This window comes from Melanerpes formicivorus, unplaced genomic scaffold (assembly GCF_026170545.1).
Source record: "Melanerpes formicivorus ecotype bairdi unplaced genomic scaffold, bMelFor1.0.p_v2 SCAF_48, whole genome shotgun sequence".
Classification (NCBI taxonomy): domain Eukaryota; kingdom Metazoa; phylum Chordata; class Aves; order Piciformes; family Picidae; genus Melanerpes; species Melanerpes formicivorus.
This window is the reverse complement of record NW_027142400.1, coordinates 1,038,776-1,059,371: the sequence shown is the minus strand read 5'-3', so window position 1 is coordinate 1,059,371 and position 20,596 is coordinate 1,038,776. Positions and strand designations below refer to the sequence as shown.

The following is a 20,596-nucleotide window of genomic DNA, read 5'->3' as shown; positions in this document are numbered from 1 at the left end:
TGCTGATGCTCTGGGGTCCATTAAGCAGCTTCCAGATCTTAATTAGGGTAGTTACTTCAAAGATAATTCAGCATTTAATATCTAAGTATGTTTAATGTTCTCCTAAATAGTTTCCCTAACTTGAGCTCCACTATTGCAGATGACCTTGTATGAAACAGGGGATCAAAAAGCAGAAGGATATTAACTTAGCATTAAAATTCCTAGCAGCACCAAAAACCTAAAAGAGACAAATGTTATTCTGTACACTGCAGCACAGTAGTCCAAGCCAGAAGATTTATCTTCATTGAATAATAAATCATTTCATAAGACTGTGAGAACTCAGGGGGTCTTTGACCTGGAACACCGTTTGCAGGCTTCAGAGTTCCTAAATGAGGTTAAGTAACCTAAATGATGTGCTACTCCACTCTGTGCCAAGGAAGAGTTGTTTTAGGTGAAGATTGCTCCTGTAATTAAAAGGAGACTCTGGTACAGGTAAGGGCCTGTGCTCCAAAAAGGCACTCATATTCAGAAAGGAAAAGAAAAATGCAGAGCTAAAATAAACAGTTATAAGAAAGGAAAAGAGATGCTGAGAAAAAACAAAAGCCAGCTAAGGGCTTAATGGAACTTGACTTTGAGCTGCATAAATAAACACAGCTACAGCTTCTTGCTGAATTTAGGAAAACGCCTTGAGCACATGAAATGCAGTGGTTACCATGGCAATTTACATACAGCCATGCATCAAACAAATCCTTTAGCTCTTCTCCAGTTTAAACTCCCAAATGAAAATATAGGATCAGGTACAAATGAACAAATCCCTTGATTGCATTAATGAGAAATGATTCATCTAAGTACTTCCATGGGGGTCAGCTCATGACCGGTAGTAAGTGCCCACCCTCTCTGAATGTGTAGGGGTTTGCAGACCGGGAGCAGCTGGTTGCTCTATACCTCCACTCTGCCTATTGAAAAAAAAGTGTGTGTGAGGTGTACTGCATAGCAAACCTACTGCAGAGAAAACCTTACAGAATAGGGATGAAACTGAGTAAAACACAGGGTTGCTCTTCCTAACCCTGCCACCTCTTTGCATGGCATCCTATTTCATGGCAACAAAGGGCAGATCCTGTAAGCCTTTGTACTAAACTGCTATGTCCAGGATCCTGCTCTGCTCACCACACCTGTGATCTGGCATTGGACAATCAGCCATTAGTGCTCTGTGCCTGCCTGGATGCCCACTGCACCCTGCCTTGCCCACAAACTGCCTTGTCTGGATCAGATGCCAGCATCCCCTCAGCATCATTATATTGTGTTTCTACTTTAACAGTTGAAAAGAATTCATCTTCAAATACGGATGTCTGAAAGACTTTACATTGGTTCTTTACCAATGCATAAGGTGTTTTGTAACATTTTCTCCAACTCCCTTCTCTTGCTGTCCAAATGGAGGTCAGGAATTTATATATTTCTTCTGTCTTAACTGGCATTTCAACAAGGGCACGAAGGAAGGAAAAAGCAAGAAAAGTGCCCCATCCTCCTGCTAATCCCCCCAGCAGCTAACTGCTCCATTGTGTAAGACATTACACACACCTAACCAATACACTACACACACGACCAAGCTTGCTTTAAATAGTATCACAGGCAAAGACACCCTCAGTTCTTAGGGAAGCATGAGAAGAGAAGATGCTGCCTGAGCCCACAGCAGGCCTGATGCCTGCTTCTGCAAAATATCACAGTATTCTAATAAACCAATTATGAAACCAAACTTGTCCGGTTAAACTTGCGGTATGTACTTGTTCTAAGCTGGCACAATGAATCATCACCAGTTATTATTGCTGAAATGTGCCACCCCTTTCTCTTGGATCTCTTCAGAAAGAAAGAAATATGGAAAGATACCACACTTCACAGCTGGAAAATAAAACAAAATATAGATGTAATTACATATTTGTCTTCTGTTACACTAAAATTAATTTTATAATGACACTGCAAATTTCTTCAGAAAGCTCAACTGCATGAGAAAGGTGCACGTGACCAGAGAGGTCAGCGGAGTTAGTGAGTAGAGAAAGCCTCTCATGCAAGCAGCATTAAAATAAGCCATTCAGAAAAATCTATCCCATGATCATTTCATGTATTACTCCCAGTCTTCAACAGGAATAGATAGCATTTGATAAAATCGATGGATTTAGCTTCCACCAAACTTGCAAACCAGAAATGACTGTAAAAAGGCAGTGCAGTGTAAGAATGGCATGTAGGAGAAACAGACCTGCAGGATTTACAATACACAGCAGCAAAGTTCACACATTAAAAAAGAAAATGCAGTTTTATTCCTGTCTAAGTGATACATTAGCACTTTAAATCTAGATCTTGTGATGTAATGAAGACAAAACAGTCTCTTACTATCACCAGTCAGAACCAAAAAAGCCCTGTCTGTGTTTATAAACCCTACAGTCACTCACATGTGGGCATGTTGGAGCATTTTATTTCCTTCTCTAACTAGCACATTTTACTGCTGAGACGTAACCTCTCACTGGAATACCATGAAGTGGATGAAGAAGTTGGTTTCATCCTGTACCTGGAAGAAAAGTGTGACGCCTACAAACCAGCACTTGTACCAGGCATGTTATAGCTCAGTGCACTCAGATAGTACTGGAACAAGTTGCCTGGAGCAGTTATGGATAGTTCATTAGTGGAAATGTTCAAGGTCAGGTAGGATGGGATGGCCTGAGATGGTGAAAGATCAGAAGCTAGTTAAAGATAGTCATGAGGTCTGGGGTGACAGGTTGGACTCGATGATCCTCGAGGTCTCTTCCAACCTTAGAGATACTGTGATACCGTGATACCATGAAAAGACTTTTAAGATCATCAAGCTCAGTCATAACCTACCACTGCAAAGTCTACCACTAAATCATGTTTGTAAGTACACCATGTCTACGTATCTTTTAAATACCTCCAGGGATGGTGACTCAACCACTTCCCTGGACACCCTGTTCCAGTGTTTGGTGTACCTGCCCAGGGCAGGGCAGTTGCATTAGATTGTCTTCCATGGTCCCTTGCCACTCAAAACATTCTACGATTCTGTGACTCAAATTGGTGTACGTAGGCATATCAGGCTGGAACACAAAATTTTGCACACTCCTGGTGCTGGTGATCATATCTTACAGGGGCTGGGCAGGACAGGGCATCAAGGCCAAGAATGTGATCCAAATGTCCAAACCCACCTTGCTGCTACAGACCTGTGAGGTGCCAGAAGGCACAGCACAGCTGCCTCAAAGCCCTTCAGACCTGCTCTGCTTAGTGTTGGGATGACAGCTCTTTTGTCTCCTCATCATACCTCAAGTCTCATAAACCACTGGTTCTGCCAAGGTATTGTCACACTGTTTGCATGCCATAAATGTGGTGGTGGGATGCAGTACTGGCATCTGGGTGCACAGTGACTGCTGCCTCAGTCACAGCAGATTCCTTGAGGGGACCAGTAACAGTAAGGATATGCAACCCTGCTTTGTCTTACCAATTGTAAATTTCCCTCCCTATTTGGTTAGAATGACCTTTCATTTCTGTGAAATATAAATCCACGTGAATACAATGCATTATTTATGTATACAATGTGATACCCATTTTTATATCTGTTTCAAATACAAAAGGATATTAATGCTTGGGAGTGGACACTTCCATCTGATTCCATTATTAAGATTTTCATTATTATATTATTAAGATTTCACTGTAGTTCACATAGAAATCCACCATGAAAGCCCATAACTGTTACCTGTGCTTAATTCACATGGTGAATGGTATAGGACTTCCATTTGACATGCAAATGAATATAAATCCTTTTAATAATACCCTCTCTAGAGAGCTGTCATTGTAAACATGTCCTTCCTACACCACCCCAAAATAAAGATCTATTCTAAGAAGACAAATCCCTGCCAATAACTTATGAAAGTTAGTTAATGAAAGCATCAAGACAAAGGACTTCTTTCCTTAGTCTCTGCAGGGCATTCCAAGCCCACAAGATGCAGCTGTTAGCCCTCTTTTAGGGAGAGTTTCAAGCCCAGGACTCCCGGCTATCAGATTGTTTGGCTATATGACTATGGTTTGGGGGATTTCATTATTTTCCCATGTATGCTGAGCCTTATAAAAATGAATCATCCTATTGCTAGTGGTTCCTGAAGCATCTCCTTTTAGGGGACCTGTCCACGCTGTGAAATAATACCACCCCAGAACACCAGAGTTTCTTGTTTAATATTGGTTTTTTTTCAGAAGCCAGCTTAGGCACTATGCTTCACCCTATCAACATTTGGGATTTGCTCTTAAAAGAACCAACCAACCAACAACAAACCCCACAAAAAGTAACATGAACAGAACACTGACATAAAAGCACTGGACAAACGTTCTGTCACTGACAGGAAGAAAAAAGATTGATAGAAATGTGCTCGGGCCAGCCAGCTCTGTGGATCAACCCAATGCAAAGGAGAAACCCCAAACAGCTTAGGTCATAATGGCAGAAGCCCCAGCAACTACAGGTCATCCTTAAATGCTCTGTTGCTAACAGGAGTTGCATGAGGGGAAAAACAAATTCTAGTTGAAAAAAAATGAGAGACTAAGATTTAACTGTAACTTCTGTATTCACTGAGTTCAGTCAGAAGACTGAAACATGGTCAGGAAATCCCAGGAAGAAAAACTTAAAATTATGTAACCAGCATTAAACTGAAAAAAACCTCAAACAACCCAAACCATCTGATTGTAAAGCACACATGAACAGAAGCCCAGGGCACCACCATTCCTTTCAAAGTGCTGCAGAACATGGAAAATGAAACTCATAAACCAAATGACTAGCACAACCACTTTTAAGGGGAAAACACCACAAACAGCCCTGGAAGTAATCGTTAAAAATTATGCATTTATCTCCATGCTGCACCCAGCAACAAGGAGACCAGAAGGAGAGACAGTCCTGGGCAGTCACGTGCAGGCACAGCTAGGGGGCAAGGACAGCTTACACAACTTTCTACTGATTTCCTCCTGATTTTCCATATACATTTCCTTAATTTATGTCAGCAAAGTTCCTCCTCAAAAACACCAATGAAAAATAAAAAAAAAGACACTTTCAGAGTCATTTTATATGATAAAAACCCCCAAACACTCTCCTCCTGTGTCTGTTTCTCATGTAATATGAGAAAAGACTGGTTTAATTTATGTAGTGTGAAAGCTGACAATATGTTTTGCAGTTTTGTTTAAATAGCTACTGTTCTCACATTAGTAGCAAATGAATATTAATGCTAAAAGTAACCCATAATAAAAATAATGACAAATCCAGTAATTCAAGATACCGCTGACCAGGAATCATTACTGCAGCACTGTTTCTAGTGCACCAGTGGAAAAACCCAAAAAATAATGTTATGGTAAAATTCTGTGGTTTAATTCAAATTTTAAGTTACGGATAATTTGTGAATTTTCACAGAAACGTATGGGGGCTTGACTTGGAGAATAAATCTTATGAATAGTGGCTGAATGAGCTGGGGCTGTTTAGTTTGAAAAAGAGGGGGCTGAGGGGAGACCTCTCTACAACTACCTAAAAGAACATCATGGAGAGACTGGTGCTGGTCTCTTCTCCCAGGTAATTAGTGATAGAACAAGAGGGAACAGCCTCAAGCTGTGACTGAGTAGGTTTAGACTGGATGTTAGGAAATTTTTTTCATGGCAAGAGTGGTCAGACTTCGGAATAGGCTGCCCAGGAAGGTGGCTGAGTCATCAGCCCTGTTTAAAGTTTGTTTGGATGTGGTGCCTGGGGATATGGTTTAGGGGTGAACCCTGTAGAATAGGGTTATCAGTTGGACTTGGTGAGCCCAAGGGTCTATTCCTACCTGAACATTTCTGTGACTTGGAATAAAAGACACACCTTTTCTTTACAATTATCAAAATGTTTAATTTCAGCTTTTCAAGCAAAACAGTCTTTTGGGGGCTTTACAATTTACCTTAAATTTTACTATTTCATTTTTACCTTAAAATTTACTATTTCAAATGGAAATGCTAAAGAATGTTTAGATTGAATTTCTCTTCAGTTTGAACTGAGAAGCTGCGATTTTGTTGCTGCCTTCATATACCAACTGCAGTATTTTGTACAATGAATACTTGAAAAATACAGTGAAACTAAAGGTAATAAAAAAAATACATACTTCATCATTTCAGAAAGTTCCATATTGATTTTTTGTAAACTAAAAAGTATTACCACATGTAATGTGTTTCTGGGAAAAATGTTTTGGTTACCTTTCAAGGAATCTCAAAAATCCTTGAAAAGATTTTTCCCAATGTTGATGAAATGGTGACTTAAGCATCCACCTCATACCTGGTTTAGATCTCTCGGTGAGTTCCCCCGACCTGATGCACCTCAAGAATGCTCCAGAAGAAACACACAGATTGTTTGCTGCTCTATCTGTAACTTAACTTCTAAAGCCAAAGAGAAATTAGAATGAATATAAGCTGTGGCAGTGACCCACCTGACAAAACCTGCTTATAAAACATACTTCAGAGCAGCACTTGCATACTCAGCTCCCACTGATGTGCCCAACATGTTGATGCTGACCTTTGCAGCATGACCAAGAACACTTCTCTTCGCTGTTGAGGTTTTAGCAATGGTTTCTCAATGTATCACTGCAAAAATAGTCTCCTTGTGTATTAAGGCTTGCTGACCAACCTGCCCCTGCCCCCGACCCTAACAGCTCAATTCAATGGCCTTCTGCCTACAACTTTCTGCACCATTTGCAGTGTCAGGGAAGACATTATTTAAAATTATAGTGGTGATGAAAGATCTAACTGCAAAATAATGTGATCTAAGACAAGAAATATATAGAACACAACCCTAGCTAGCCAAATTGTGGCCATGCCAGTAAACTCTGACAAGCAAAAAGAAGACACTTGGGGGTTGCACTCTCAGGCTGATGAAACAATGAAAAGCCACCCAGGGGCAATCTCATCTGTAAGAAAATCATTACAGTAACTGTATAAAAAATACTGTTATTTTGGGTTTACAGGAATGTTACAACAGATAGCTAGAAAAAACCCAACCAACCAAAAAAAAAACCCCCAAATCCAAAATCAGAACAAAATGCCAGCTCTCCTAAAGAGCAATTTATCCCTGTTTATTTTTTAAGCTTTAGTCCTGAAGTCTAAATATTGATTTAGAGTGATTAGAAAAGTCAGAAAGATGAGGAATGAAACAATCAACAGAAAGTATAGAGCAGAGCATGCTTCCCTTTGAATCCTCACCTTTGTTACATTTCTTAAACATTTCTTTCTTTCACAATCTAGGAGTGAATTCCTTGTTTATCTGAGTAAGGAGTTTTGCTGCTGACTCTACAGGGACCAAGTGTTCACCCAGGGCCTCCTGCGTCTACTACAGATCCTGAAACCTGTCCACACACTTCATCCACTTGTCTCCAGAGCACTGCATGGAGCAGATCATGTGCTGCCACTACCCTTTGGTTCCATCCATTCATCCATCCCTCCCTTCCTCCCAGCTCAAGGGTGCCTCTCCCGTTTGTGCCTGCTGACTCTTGCCAGTCTTTGCATTAGATGTGCCACCTTTGTTAGTTATCATCAGCCCAGTGATTTGGCAGGCTCTGGAGGACACTGAAAGGCTGCTTCTCTGTTTCCTTTCAGCCTTGCTGCTCTGCTGAGTCAAAGTGTTTTCTTTTGCATTTAGCAAGGATCCCGTAAGATTTGCTGGCAAAGCACTTTGAGAAGTGAAATGGAAGGACATGTATTTGTAAATGAGACAGGGGAACTTAAGCAACCAGATCCAAATGTGCAGAGTCATTTCTATTGTGGATGCCAATACTGATTGCTTATGCTATGCTGAAAGAACTAAAAACAAATACCCTATAAACTAAAAAGCCTTAGAAATGAACTCCATTCAATGTCAGGACAATCCATATTCAAATGGATTTCTGACATTATTCAACCTTCTGAATGTCCTGCTGCTCCTGTCCACAAAGCACCAGACTGGCATGTAGGTAGCTACAGTCCTGATCCCCACTCTGCCACACATTTTCTGGCAGAAAATGTACCATTTCTTCACAACAGTGAACAATTTGCTTTTAGTGAGTTCAAGCATTCAAAAGAAGTGATAATCCCAATGACTTCTGACTATGTGTTCATTTTTAAAGGTGTGAAAAAAGCTGAGATACTCCTCAGTCAGTGAGTTATTCCTCCTCCTAGCAGACAGCCAAATAGTGCCATTAGACATGAATTTGAACAACTGTGCCTCCCTTATACAAGAACAGCTGTAAGGAGAACTCCGGGATCTACAAACCTGCCAGTCTGACCTTGATACCATGGAAGGTCACGAAGTAAATCATCTTGAATGCCATTATGGGGCATGTGCAGGGCAACAATCAGCATGGGTCTATGAAGGGCAGGTCCTGCTTGATGGACCTGATCTTCCGCTACAACAAGGTGACCCCCTTAGTGGATGAAGGAAAGGCTGTGTGTGTTGTTTACATGGACTTCAGTAAAGTCTTTGACACTGTCTCTCACAGTGTTATTATGGTTGGCTTCCTCCCACCTCACTCATTCCTATCCTTCACACTCTTTCAAGAGAAACAAAATTTGAATGTCAAATCAAGAGGCCCTATTCTTCTCCCAGTATTTATAGTAATTTGCTTAGACAACAGTATGCAAGAGAATATTTGCAGATGATAAATCATAGCTCATTGTCACCCATACAAATAACTGATTCTAAAATTTCTGCTTTACAAAACACATTGGGATTGTCTCTCTTGCATTGTCTCCTGGCCAGTACTTTAGAAGCTCGCTGCCTCCATGTGTGACAGCTTTATAGCTCTGCCCTCTGTTTAATTCTTGCAGCTGATAGAGGGGGCATGTTTTTGTAAAGTACCTTTAAGCCAGCTGCCTCCCAAGTTCCTCCCAGCATCATTCTGCCAGTTTGCAGAACACCACTAGAAACTGTGAAAAAATTAAATCAGTAATTCCTTTGGCTCATATCCTCTGAGTCTTGCATAAGATCAGAATAAAAAGACTTCCATATATTGAATTATGCATGGTCTTCTGAGTAAAATAAAGTCATGTCCTCGTTGTAAAAGAGTGATAGAGCCACTGATTATGTATTAAAATGTAATCCTCTATGTATCTGTTGTCTGCTTATGGCACATCAGGCCTCTGTAATAATAATTGACCTGAAGTTTGCAATCTTCCTACACAGAAGTGAAAGAGAACTTACCTTTCCCATAACCTGGGTACCTGTTTTTATGAAGTACTAAATTTGGTTAATCATATTGCTGAGATAAGATTTCATTAGTACAGAAATAGTTCTTTCATGTACGCCTCTATTTGTGCATATTCCCCTCTCTTACTGGACCTTCAGACTAGGAGCAGCGGTGGATCAGAGCATGAAGTGCTTAACTTCAGGCTAGGTGGACATGTCTTTGGAGCTGGTCATTGCTTAAGATACTAGTACATATTCTTATCTATGGAAATGCTGATTTTCTTTCTACTGTCTCCATAAAGAAGGAGGGGAGACAGACATAATGAGAAAGGAAGACTTAGGAGGCACTCAGGAGGAACACTCCGGAGATGGTAAAGAAGAGCACCAAAGCAGCATGGCAGGAGGTTAAGCCTGCAATTACAGTAAACTGAGCACACTGAACTAAAGTCTCCCTCAGAGGGTATCAGTCCTACTGTCTATGAAATAGTAGCTCCATGGCCCATATATAAGGACTAGTTTCTAGCCAACATCTTCCAGTCTGATGGTCAGAGGTGCTTTCTCAGAAGATTCAGAAGCGTTTGGTTAAATCACACTGATAACTACAGCAGTTGCACTGTTCACTGTCTCAGAATCAAGTGAAGAAATGAAGCACCATTTTGCAGACACATAGAGAAGGATGATTCCTCACACATTTACATCAGGGGGAAACTGCAAGTGCTGAGCATGTACTTGTGCCAGTGAAGGAAATGTTGCCATCGTCCACCACACAACCCTTGTATCCCACCAATCAGAACAGAGAAATAAAGGACCAGCCTTGAATTTCTTAGGCACCAAACTATCACCTCAGTGAGATCCTGGGATAAAGAGCACAAGGTGAGTCCTTCATGCAAAACTTGGTCAATATTGGAGAAATGGGCTTATTTAAGAATTATCTTCCTTAGCAGAGAGGACAGACTTGCATCAAAATAGAGCAAAATCAGCACATTAAGTAATTACTGCTATTTTCCTTCCATTTAGGGAATGAAATAGGCTTATTTTCCCTTTACCTTTCTCACTTGCATTGCTGTGCCTGCATTATCCACCTCTAACACCGCGCTGTATTGCACAGATGAAGACATACACAGCTCTTTTCACGGCTGCACTAACCACCAGAGGGAGTCCCTGGGAACCAGCAGCAGAGGAAATGGAATTCACGATAGAGTGCTTTGGAATACTAATCAAGACCAACAGATAAAACAATACATGCAAATCGGATTGATGGTGATTTCTTTGCAGCTTGTTTTTTTAACATTAGCATTAGAGAACACTTTAAAATGCACCTTCAAGACCTGAATCATGCTGCCTTCTCCTCAACTGTGCAGCTGAGCACGTACAAGGGCAAAGGCGAGGCTCTCCATGAACTACAATCACCTGCTAGCAGATTATTTCCTTCCTAAGCTGCATGGCAGCCCAAGATTGTTCCATTTTATCGCAGCTGTGGTTCACTCCTTGCTGTGTCACAGGACCTACGCAGCTTGTTGAGCCACGACCCAGCAGCACAGGACTACATCCACACTCATCACCTTGAGGTGAGCTGTTTTCACTCTGTGGGGTGGAAAGGAAACTACACAGTTATTGTAGACTAGATCCCTAGCATTTACATGGCTGAAGTTCAGTTAAATGAATTCTGCTTTCATCTGTATTGCTTCACTAAGATTAACTGGAGAAATTACAAGAGGCATTGCCATAAGGTTCTGAGATTCTGTTTGTGGAATGACACACCATCTAGAGCTTCACCCTGCCTTGGTGAAGATAAGATGCTGGATGACTGCATGGAGTCATCTAAAAAGGCAATTAATAGACTTTGTGTGAGCTCCATGGGGATTACCAGCTAGCAGCAGAAGCTGCTCTACATGCTTTGCTGGCAGCAGCATATGGTGATTCACTCAGTGGTTGGAATTAAGCAGCAGATTTTCCCTTTAGCTGAGCGTGCCGTCAAAGAGGGCTGCAGTGCTGTGCCCCACCTTCTCAGCCGAACCACTGACTGTCCCCGCACAGTGCTCTGGTCCTAAACATTGTGAACACATTTTTAGTGAATGTGTTCACACAGTGAACAATGGCACATAATGAAAGCAGAATTTAGAAACAAATTTCAAATAACTATTAGATTTATTGTGAAAAATCCTCTCAGCCCAGCAACCTATTCCTGACTGCTATATATGTATGTGTGAACTTCTCCCCAAGTTAATTTCTGGTATAAAATTCAAAAATTTACATGTACAAAGACCATCAGAGCTCAGGCAGCTGGAGAAGAGGTAATCATCTGATGTACATTGCTCATGTGAACACACACATATGGACACACACAAGAAATGCACTGCAAATTCTCACTAACTATCCCAGGGAAACCCACATGGAGCCACTAAAAATACAGCTTACATGCATTAGTTTCCAGGCCCCTAATTTACTATTATTAAATCACAGATTTAATTATTATTGTAGTTAACAAGTAATTACAGCATAATTACAAATAATTAATCTATCAATCAGAAAGTTTGTGAGAGGATCATAGCAATATTGTCATGAATTGGAGAGGGTTCTCAGGGTCCTTTACAGTCAGTGACAGAAAAAGAGAGGAAAAATAGGCTGAATTTTGCCTAGAGGTGCTTGGTACAGACACCTAAAATATGTAACTGACTGTCCTAGGAGCATCTGCTACTGTTCCCTGAGCATGCAGACAGCCCAGACCAGTACAAACCCCTGCACTATAGATGCCTACATTTTAATCCCATAGGAGGATCGCACAGGGGGATCGTGGTCACACAATTATTACTCATGTGAGCACACATACAGGAAGTGGATCACAGCTAGGGGAGTGCACAGATTACTGCGTAACGGCAAACTATTAAAAGATCTGGGTCTTCTCTGGGAATGCAGAGTCTACTAAATAAAAAACAAAGTAAATTTCTTGCCAGCTCAGCAACTAATAATCCAAATCTGTCTTAATCACTACACATTTGTGTATCACATCTCAAATTAATCACATATATGACATCATTCTGCCACTCTGCTCTGATGAGACCTCACCTGGAGTACTATGTCAGGCTCTGGGGGTCCCAACACAAGAGAGACTTGGACCTGCTACAGCAGGAAGGCTGGGGAGGGACTGTTTGGAAGGGCATGTAGGGATAGGACATAGGGCAATCATTTTAAACTGAAGCAGGGTTGGTCATAAGGAAGAAGTTCTTTACAATGGAGCAGGTTGCCCAGAGATGTGGTTGAGGCCCCATCTCTGGAGACATTCAAGATCAGACTTGATGTGTCCCTGGGCAGCCTGACCTAGTTGGAGGTATCCCTGCTCACTGCAGGAGGGCCCCTTCCAATCCACTGCAATTTGTGAATCTGTAAATCATGTATTATGAACTATTACAACATTTAAAGGTAGCATGAATCAGTCTTAAGAGTGGGGTGAGATGTCAGCGTATGTACACAGGTAAAAAGAGCATTGTTCTGTGCGGAATTACAGCGCCTCTAACTCATGCAAGGTCTCAAAAGAAAGACAAATTGCCCTAAAAAGCAATTCTTGTTCCAATACAAATGAAGTCATGTTATTTCATGAACTACTCTGGGACACCAAATATCAAAGAACTTTAAGAATGACAGAAAATGAACACAAAACTGAAAGGGTTTTTTTGTTTGTTTCTTTGTTTTAAATCAAATCTCCTCCAAGGAGCAATTTCTCTTTGACAGAAAGAAATCATATGTCCCATAAACCAGTACTGCTGAGCAAACCAAAATGCACTGAGATTCAATATGTCACATACAACACTGGGAAAAGTAAAGAGAAAAATACTGTTCTCATCACAAAAAGCCATTTGCTCTTCACGTGCTTCAGATTTTTGAAGAGGCTGATGGCTTATGCAGGAGGTAATGTGGCAGACTAGGGTGTAAGTACAGCCCTTTGCTCATTGCCTGCACAGAGCCCAAGGCACAGAGTCAGGACAGAGCCCACATGAGGAGATGCATACTGAGGGTGCCTGCAGGGCACTGCTGGCCTAGGCTCATGGCAGGTAATCTTGCCATGTCCCTGGGAAGACATGGCATCTGGTGGGGCAAGGTTGCTTTCACATTTCTGTGGCTCCAGGCTGAGATCCACTCACTGCTGTGGCTTGACAGAGGGCGTGATGTATGTATAGTCCAAGTTAACAACAGAAAAGGAGCCATCACCAGATGAAGTATATTTAGTAAGCAAACACCCTAAAAATGGCATGCAAATGAATACTAGCCTAAATCTGGCCTACACTACTTGCACATAAATTACTGGACTTCTTAAATTTTGATTAATTTTTTTTTCTTTTTCTAAGCTAATACATTCTTCTGCCACTCATTGTAGTCTTGTGAAAAAGCCACATTGTCTCCAACTGCTGAGCTCAGGGAACTTTGCCAGTTTGCACCAGTTTGAAGGCAATGCACAAGTGTTTGAGGGCAATGGTCCTAGGGAATCTAGCTAGAAGTCTGCTTTCAGTGTAAGTATCTCTTAAATCTCTCAACAGTTTTCTCCTCCAACAGTTTCCTTCCTGAAGTGGTTTCCATTTAGTGCAGAACAATTCAGCACAGCAAAAGATCAGTGAGAGACTCAAGAGCTGTTAGATTTGTTATGCTCTTCGAAGAGCAGAGGCACCTATTGTTGTTCTAGATGTGCAACAGCAGCTCTGGCACTGTTGCTGTTCTAAACAGGGATATAATAGAGTCCTGCAGAAAAGTGGCTAAGACACACACAAGCAACATGCCATGGGTTCTTATTAGCATAACACTGGGACAGCACTTCACTGCCCTGAAAGACTTTCTGCCATGGATCTCTACCATCTGGGGGACTGAAAAACCAGGCAAAAATTCATGCCTACTTCTATAGAGCAGAATAATTACATAACAGTTTGATACTTCCTGACAGATGAATAACAGCAATGATAATTACACTTATAACACTGAAAGCAGTCTGCAATCCCAGGTTATCTATTCATGAATGAAGCAATTCAACTCCTGTTCTCCAGCCAGCTAGAGCCAAACTAAACCAGAAGACTAACCAGTTTTACTTATTGCTTTTTTTGCTGGGCCAACTTCTTTGATTTATGTTTTCATACGTGTTCCTTTCCATGTGAACTTGACTTATGAAGTGTACCCAGGTTCTTAGATACATCATATATAGCATCTCAGGAAATGAAGGTTGACCTGAGAAGAGGGTACAGGAACAATTTTGCAAGCAGGGGAAACTTGAAAAGAAATGGTTGGTTGTTCCAGAACCACAAGTAGTGGGTTCGTATGAGGATTTTCACCCGCATCAGCACAGTAAGAAAGAGCTCTGAGAGCAAGACGTGAATGCTACTACAGCCTGAGAAGATGTTTTTCATTTGGGGTCACAAGGGACTCCTGCTCACAAATGTCAGTCAGAGATGGGATCTGCTGAACATGTGGTATGGCACAGGTCTTCACTGGTTGCTCAAGAAAATAAATTCACACCTAGTTTGCTGAGTGACAGTTCATTTCTCCAGTTTGCAGAGGAAGACATTTATTCCTATAATTTTTAGCAGTATACTAAAAGATTATTTATGCTGGGTAGATTTTTCTGGACCAGTTTCAGTAATAAAATAATACGGCAGATGAAAGGAAAAATCTCATCATTTTACTTGAATTTTCCCTCCCTCTTCACTGACTTACAAAATACAGCAAGTTAGATTAGAAACTGCCCTCAGAGCATTTCTGGGTGACTATAGTTTATATTGAAACTGGAGTAAGGATGATGCTGGAAAAATTGTGAAACTTATTTCTCTAAACCTTTCTCTAGTGCTTTTGAAAAATGCTACTACAGAAAGAATTACTCCCCTAGGAAAACTGATTTTTAAAGAAGAAAAAGCTTTTGGTATTTTTAACAGGCACTCAATTAAGCACTGCCTGTGGGGTGCTGTGTCGGCTAGCATGAGGTGTCTGACCAAATGGATCATATTTACACTAGGAGGTTTAAAAGTTGGTTATTTACAAATTCTCTATGCCTACATTATAAATGGGAGCCACTTCTGGGATGATTTGGTTAAAAGACCTGCAGCACAATGGTGTGCCTGCAGTCCTGTAGTGTCTACACACAATGATGTTACATGAGTCTTTAAATGATATTAGCACACTTAAAAGTGTGCTAAACCACCACAAATACACTGTCTTAGTGGTTTATAGCCTGCAGCAGCACACTTGACAGCACGGGAAATGAGTCTACAGAGCCGTATGCAAAGGGCCTTGCACAGGGCACGGATCTCTTTACACCAGCATAGTTTTGGAACCAGCTGGTTGCAAGTGGGCATTGTGTTCTGTGGTAGGTCCCCTCCATTATTGATGAGTTATTTTATGTATTATGCAGTACTGTAATGAAGATGCAGTTTTTTGTCCTCCCACACTGTGTCCTCTGTGGTGCTGGGAAGTCTTGGGGCAATATTATCACATAAAACAGTTACTGCATTGTAGAAGATGAATGCAGCTGGCTGGCTTTTCCAGCAGTTACACTTCAGTGCCACTGAAATATCAAGAGATGTGGGACTAGCTTGAAAAATTCTAATGAGAAAATGAACTGAATATAACACTACAAAATTCTAATCTTCACACTTGCACTGACAGAAGCCTTGCAAATACTTCGGACATCTAAGCAGGAGAAAATGTATGCCACATACTGACAGTTTGTGTGCTATTGGATGAATCAATGTTTTATTCTTCTATTCTCCTCTTATTTTGGAGGGCTGAAAGCCCCTTCCAAGATCTTCTTCCCAGTAGTATAGAGATACACTCACTTTGGGACAAGGATAAGAGCAAAATGACTGAAGGAGTAGAAGAAGATCTCAAACTCTGAAGAACTTCACCAAATCCAATTTATGGGAAAGGGGCTGGAGAAATACTTGTCAAATAATTCACAGTGGTGGAAAGGAAAAGCCAGCAGATCTGCTAATTAGAAGAAGAGGAGTAAGGAGCAATCCTTCTGACACAACATCCTCCCTTCAGACTTAAAGATACGTCTGTGAAGTTCCATGCTGGAAGACATGTGGCTGAACTCTGCATCCTCTGTCTGTGACCCACAAACATTTGTACCACGTGGTCTGTAAGCCACTTACAGTCAGAACAAGAAAATGGCTTTCTTAGAATTAAAAAAGAATAAATAAAGCATTAGTTATGTTGTTCAAAACTCTCCCTACTATCTTCCAGCTTCTCCATTCTTAGTCAGATAAGACAGCTGATATCTTCAACTGTGACTAATTCTGCACTGTGCATAAAGCTTACCAGAACATGGTGTTTATGCTTAGAAATATGACTTTATTGAAGTGTAAGTCAAAAATAACTATCCAAGTCCCCAGGACAAAGATATCAAAAGAAAAGCAGAAATCCACAGTATGTTATATTCACTGTCATGGGTAGCATTGACCATTAGGCTGCATAGATCAGACTCTCAATTCTTCCGCAAGAAGTAGCAAGTCTTTAACCCATGGAAGCCCAAGATGCCCTTGGTCACACCAAGCAACATAGCCACTGCTGCCTTCTGCAGCATGGAAACATGTAGGCACTGTCAGGGATCAGCATGGAAGCAAGGACAGGATCTAAAGTGAGCATCTAAAGAAGGAACGAAATGAAGCCATTCTTTGTCTGTTCTTAGTGATTTGGGGAGCAAGAAAGGAGAGAAAATAGTCTCATTCCCTTTCTCAGGGAGGTGTAACCACTCACTGAGAGAAGCACACCACGTACATGCTCCATTAGCCCTGCAGAAAGATTTACCTTCACCACAGGTACCACCATCTTTCTTACAAAATTAACATCAGTGAAGAACTTGCCATTTTAGCTTACTGCTATGCTCACCTTGTGTCTTGCTCTAATAACTGTGTCATGCTGCTCTGGACAGGAAGGGGTAATGCTCTGTCCCAGTGAAACTTGGCAGCAGGTGACAAGGTAGGCTGGTGACACTCCTTGCATCAGCTAACTTATGCCAGCAAAACGTCTGGCTTCACAAAGTGGACACTCATGAAAGAAAAGCAATTTAATGGGAAGTAATTTGTCACACTAATGGTCTTCCTAAATGATATAACTAAAAATGTGTAAGCAAGAGATTGGTGATGAGCAAGTCAATGTTATTATTTGCTCTCATTTTGCAGGCTGGCTGAGAACCAAACCTTCATTTTTTTTATTGTAAAGAAGACATTAAAGAAACATATAAGGAAATCAAAGTAACTAGGCATATAAACAAGCTGGCAGGTAAACCACTGTGATTCAGTGAGGCAACTGTCAGCCTCTAAAGGAAGGATGGTACACATTTGTATTATTTTTTTAGTCTTATTTTATCTCATTTCAGAATACTCCTAACATGATCATTATCTTCCTTACAAAGCACAAGATTGAGTTGAGTATGTGATCAGCACCTGCACTGCAAGACTTGCTTCACCCCACCCTGAGGATGTGCACTGGGAGAGGCTCCCATCACAGCACTGAGAACTTGGCCATGCATAAGATGATCACCTCTTCCTGTGGATGAAACTAGGAGTTCATCCGCTGCAGAAATACAGCTAGGCAGCAGGTTTAGACTACAGCTTTTCTCCCAGCTTTCTCAAACTGGAATGTCAAGACCCCTGTGAATAATCCCTCCCCAGGGATGATCTTGGTTAACACAGCCTGGATGTAGAATCTGATTCAGCCCATTTAATCATAGGCATTTAATAAGGCACTTGGCTGAGTTTTCGCTAGTAGCCCATGCAATCGACAGACTGATCAGCACCTGCAGTGAATGATCTCAAATACTGTAGCCTCTCTCATGAAAAGAGGGGCAATACAGTAATTCTCAATACCAGTTCATAGATGCGTATTCATTTGAAGTGATTCATTCATTTCAAAGTCAGCACTGCCTAAAAATGATTTCTAACTCCCCAAAACAAGGACTGCTATAATTTTTTTAACCTAATTCAGCTAATGCACCATTCAAAAACCCACACAACTTTGCAACCCAGACTAGTCATTTTCCCAAATGTTACAGTACCCTGACTCCACGTCTGCTGAAGATATGAGGTAGTCTCAGGTTTTCTGTCGTAGTCTACCATGATTAATTTTAGTCTATGAAAGTGGGCGGTAGAGTGAAGGGAGAAGCAGTCATGGAAGCTAGACTGTGTATCAACTATATAAACACATACATTCACAGTACCTACAAATGCATTCCTTAAAGCTTTCATCCATCTCCATAATCCCATGAGCAACTTTAATACCTGGATGCATAGATTCAATAAATACATTTTTCCTTAATGATTTTTCTCTATGAAAAAGCAAATGCTAAGGCAGCATGCAGGCAGCAGAACGGATGGAGAATGCAGGCAGTGGCTGTACCTGGAAAGATATATGGATATGTGCGCTTGTGTGAATTCCTGTTTGCAGTAATTCATGCCCACAAAAGCTTAAGCACTGTATGAGTCTAGAAAAGCACATCTGAAAAAAAAAAAACACTTTATACTTTATATCTATTAGGTACCTTTGCTGTCAACTCACATGCTGAGAATCACGGCAATAACTGGGAAACTTACAATGATATAAAAGTTCCCAATATAATCTATCACAATTTTGTAGATAATAAAACTTTTGAATGGAAAATAGAAATATTTTTTATTTAAAATATTTTTTATAATTAATATTTGTAAAATGTATTTCCTCAAATCAGAGGATTTTTTGGGGCAAAACCCCCACAAATTCCCTTTAAACCAAATCTCAATTTTTGACAAGTTCAGCTGTAAAGAAGGGGACAACTGACAATCTTTGAAAATTTTAATACTTCATGTATCAAAGTGGTTGTTGAAGCCTGAATATTTACCAGATTGTGGGTTTTTCCTCTAGAAACTTGGAAATTTTTTCAGCTGCAATCTAATTCATATCTATCTGTGTGACAACTACAAGCTTTAAATGCAAGCTCTCCAGTGTGAGCTGGATCTTATGTCTGAAAAGCATCTAACACACTTTGGTGTGCTAAGTAAATGAATAAAAAGAATACCCACCAAACTGAAAATCATTATTTGCCATATATTCAAAAACTTCTCAGAAATCTAATAGGTTTTAAAAGTGCTCAAAAATACATTTTTAAAAATTCCTGTACTTTGCTAGAAGTAGTTAACATAATTAAAGTGACCTTAAGATGGTTTCTTTTGGTTTAGTCTATGAGCAATAAATTCTTGAGACTTGTGTTTCTACAAGGTACCTCCCTTGAACAACCTCAAAATCCTACAAAAGCCCCACTCCCTTTGATGGGAAGAGTCAGATGGAAACAAAATAAAACCAAACTGAACAACTTTCAGAAGAAAGGCAGACACATTGTCATAGATATTAAATCAACTGCTACATCAAGACCATAGTCAAAGTATCCAAATTTTGGAGTCTACCTGGTGGTCTACAAGGGCTAAGCACGTATGAGCAGCCAAAAAGATCTGTACTCATCAAACTTGCCCGAGTTTAGGACTGCTAAGTGTTGGTCAAATTTCTTCCTGAAATACTCTGCTGTGGAACAACTAGAACTGAAAAAGTTCCAGCTGAAGAAGGCAGAATTCACTCCTCAAGACTTCAAATGAAGCTCAGAATTTAATACATTATTTATGATGACTTTTGCCTTTGTCAGTGTAACAGAATGAGTGGAAATAGCAAAAGGAAAAAATAAGAATTTTTTTATATAGCAAATACACCTTTCAGTAGGGCATATTTGTATACTGAAAACTGTCAAGAGACAACCTCTCTCTGCAGAGCTGCTGTCCATTACCAGGTAACAACGCAGTGAAACCTTATGGCAGCAAGTGATGTAAGCCTTGACTCACTGTATTTTCGAAAGGAAAACAGGGCTGTGGTGTGTATTTGTAGGAGAAAAACCACCACACAAGGACTGCTTTCTGTTCCCAGGCCTGGAGCTGCAGAGAGGCCATAGGTATGTGAGGGTAGTGCTTCATCCAGATACTGCAGATCAAAATCTGTATTCCATTTAGAAACTAGGACTTCGTTTTGGGCTCTCATCAAGCTAATGCAATCATAATGTCACAGAACAGTAAAAATCACCACAGAGTTCAACTGCAGGCAATACAATACTTAGGAATAACATGAAAGTCTGGAGTACAAGCCTTCCCATTGTACCCTATGAAATAGCCAAGACACCACATGCTGCTCTTTTTGAAAGCCAGCCCTAAGAGCAAACAGCTGTAGTTGACACCCTGCACACGGGAAACACCAGCTCTGTGCTCTACCTCATAAAATGTTGCTGATTCCATTCTACCTTCTGCTTATTTAAAGTCACTTTCTGCCATCCTACATATCACGTAATGCATGTATAGATCCACATAAATCTGTGGCTTTACTTGCCTATAGCGTCTTTCCCAAACAATCATTGATTTCCTACCA

General features: G+C 40.7%; 1 protein-coding gene across 7 annotated transcripts in view; it reads right to left on the bottom strand.

Moving 5' to 3' along the window:
• Positions 1-20,596, bottom strand: part of EVL (Enah/Vasp-like) — a 144,154-nt gene that overhangs the window by 41,806 nt on the left and 81,752 nt on the right. The gene's annotated exons all lie outside the window — the stretch shown is intronic.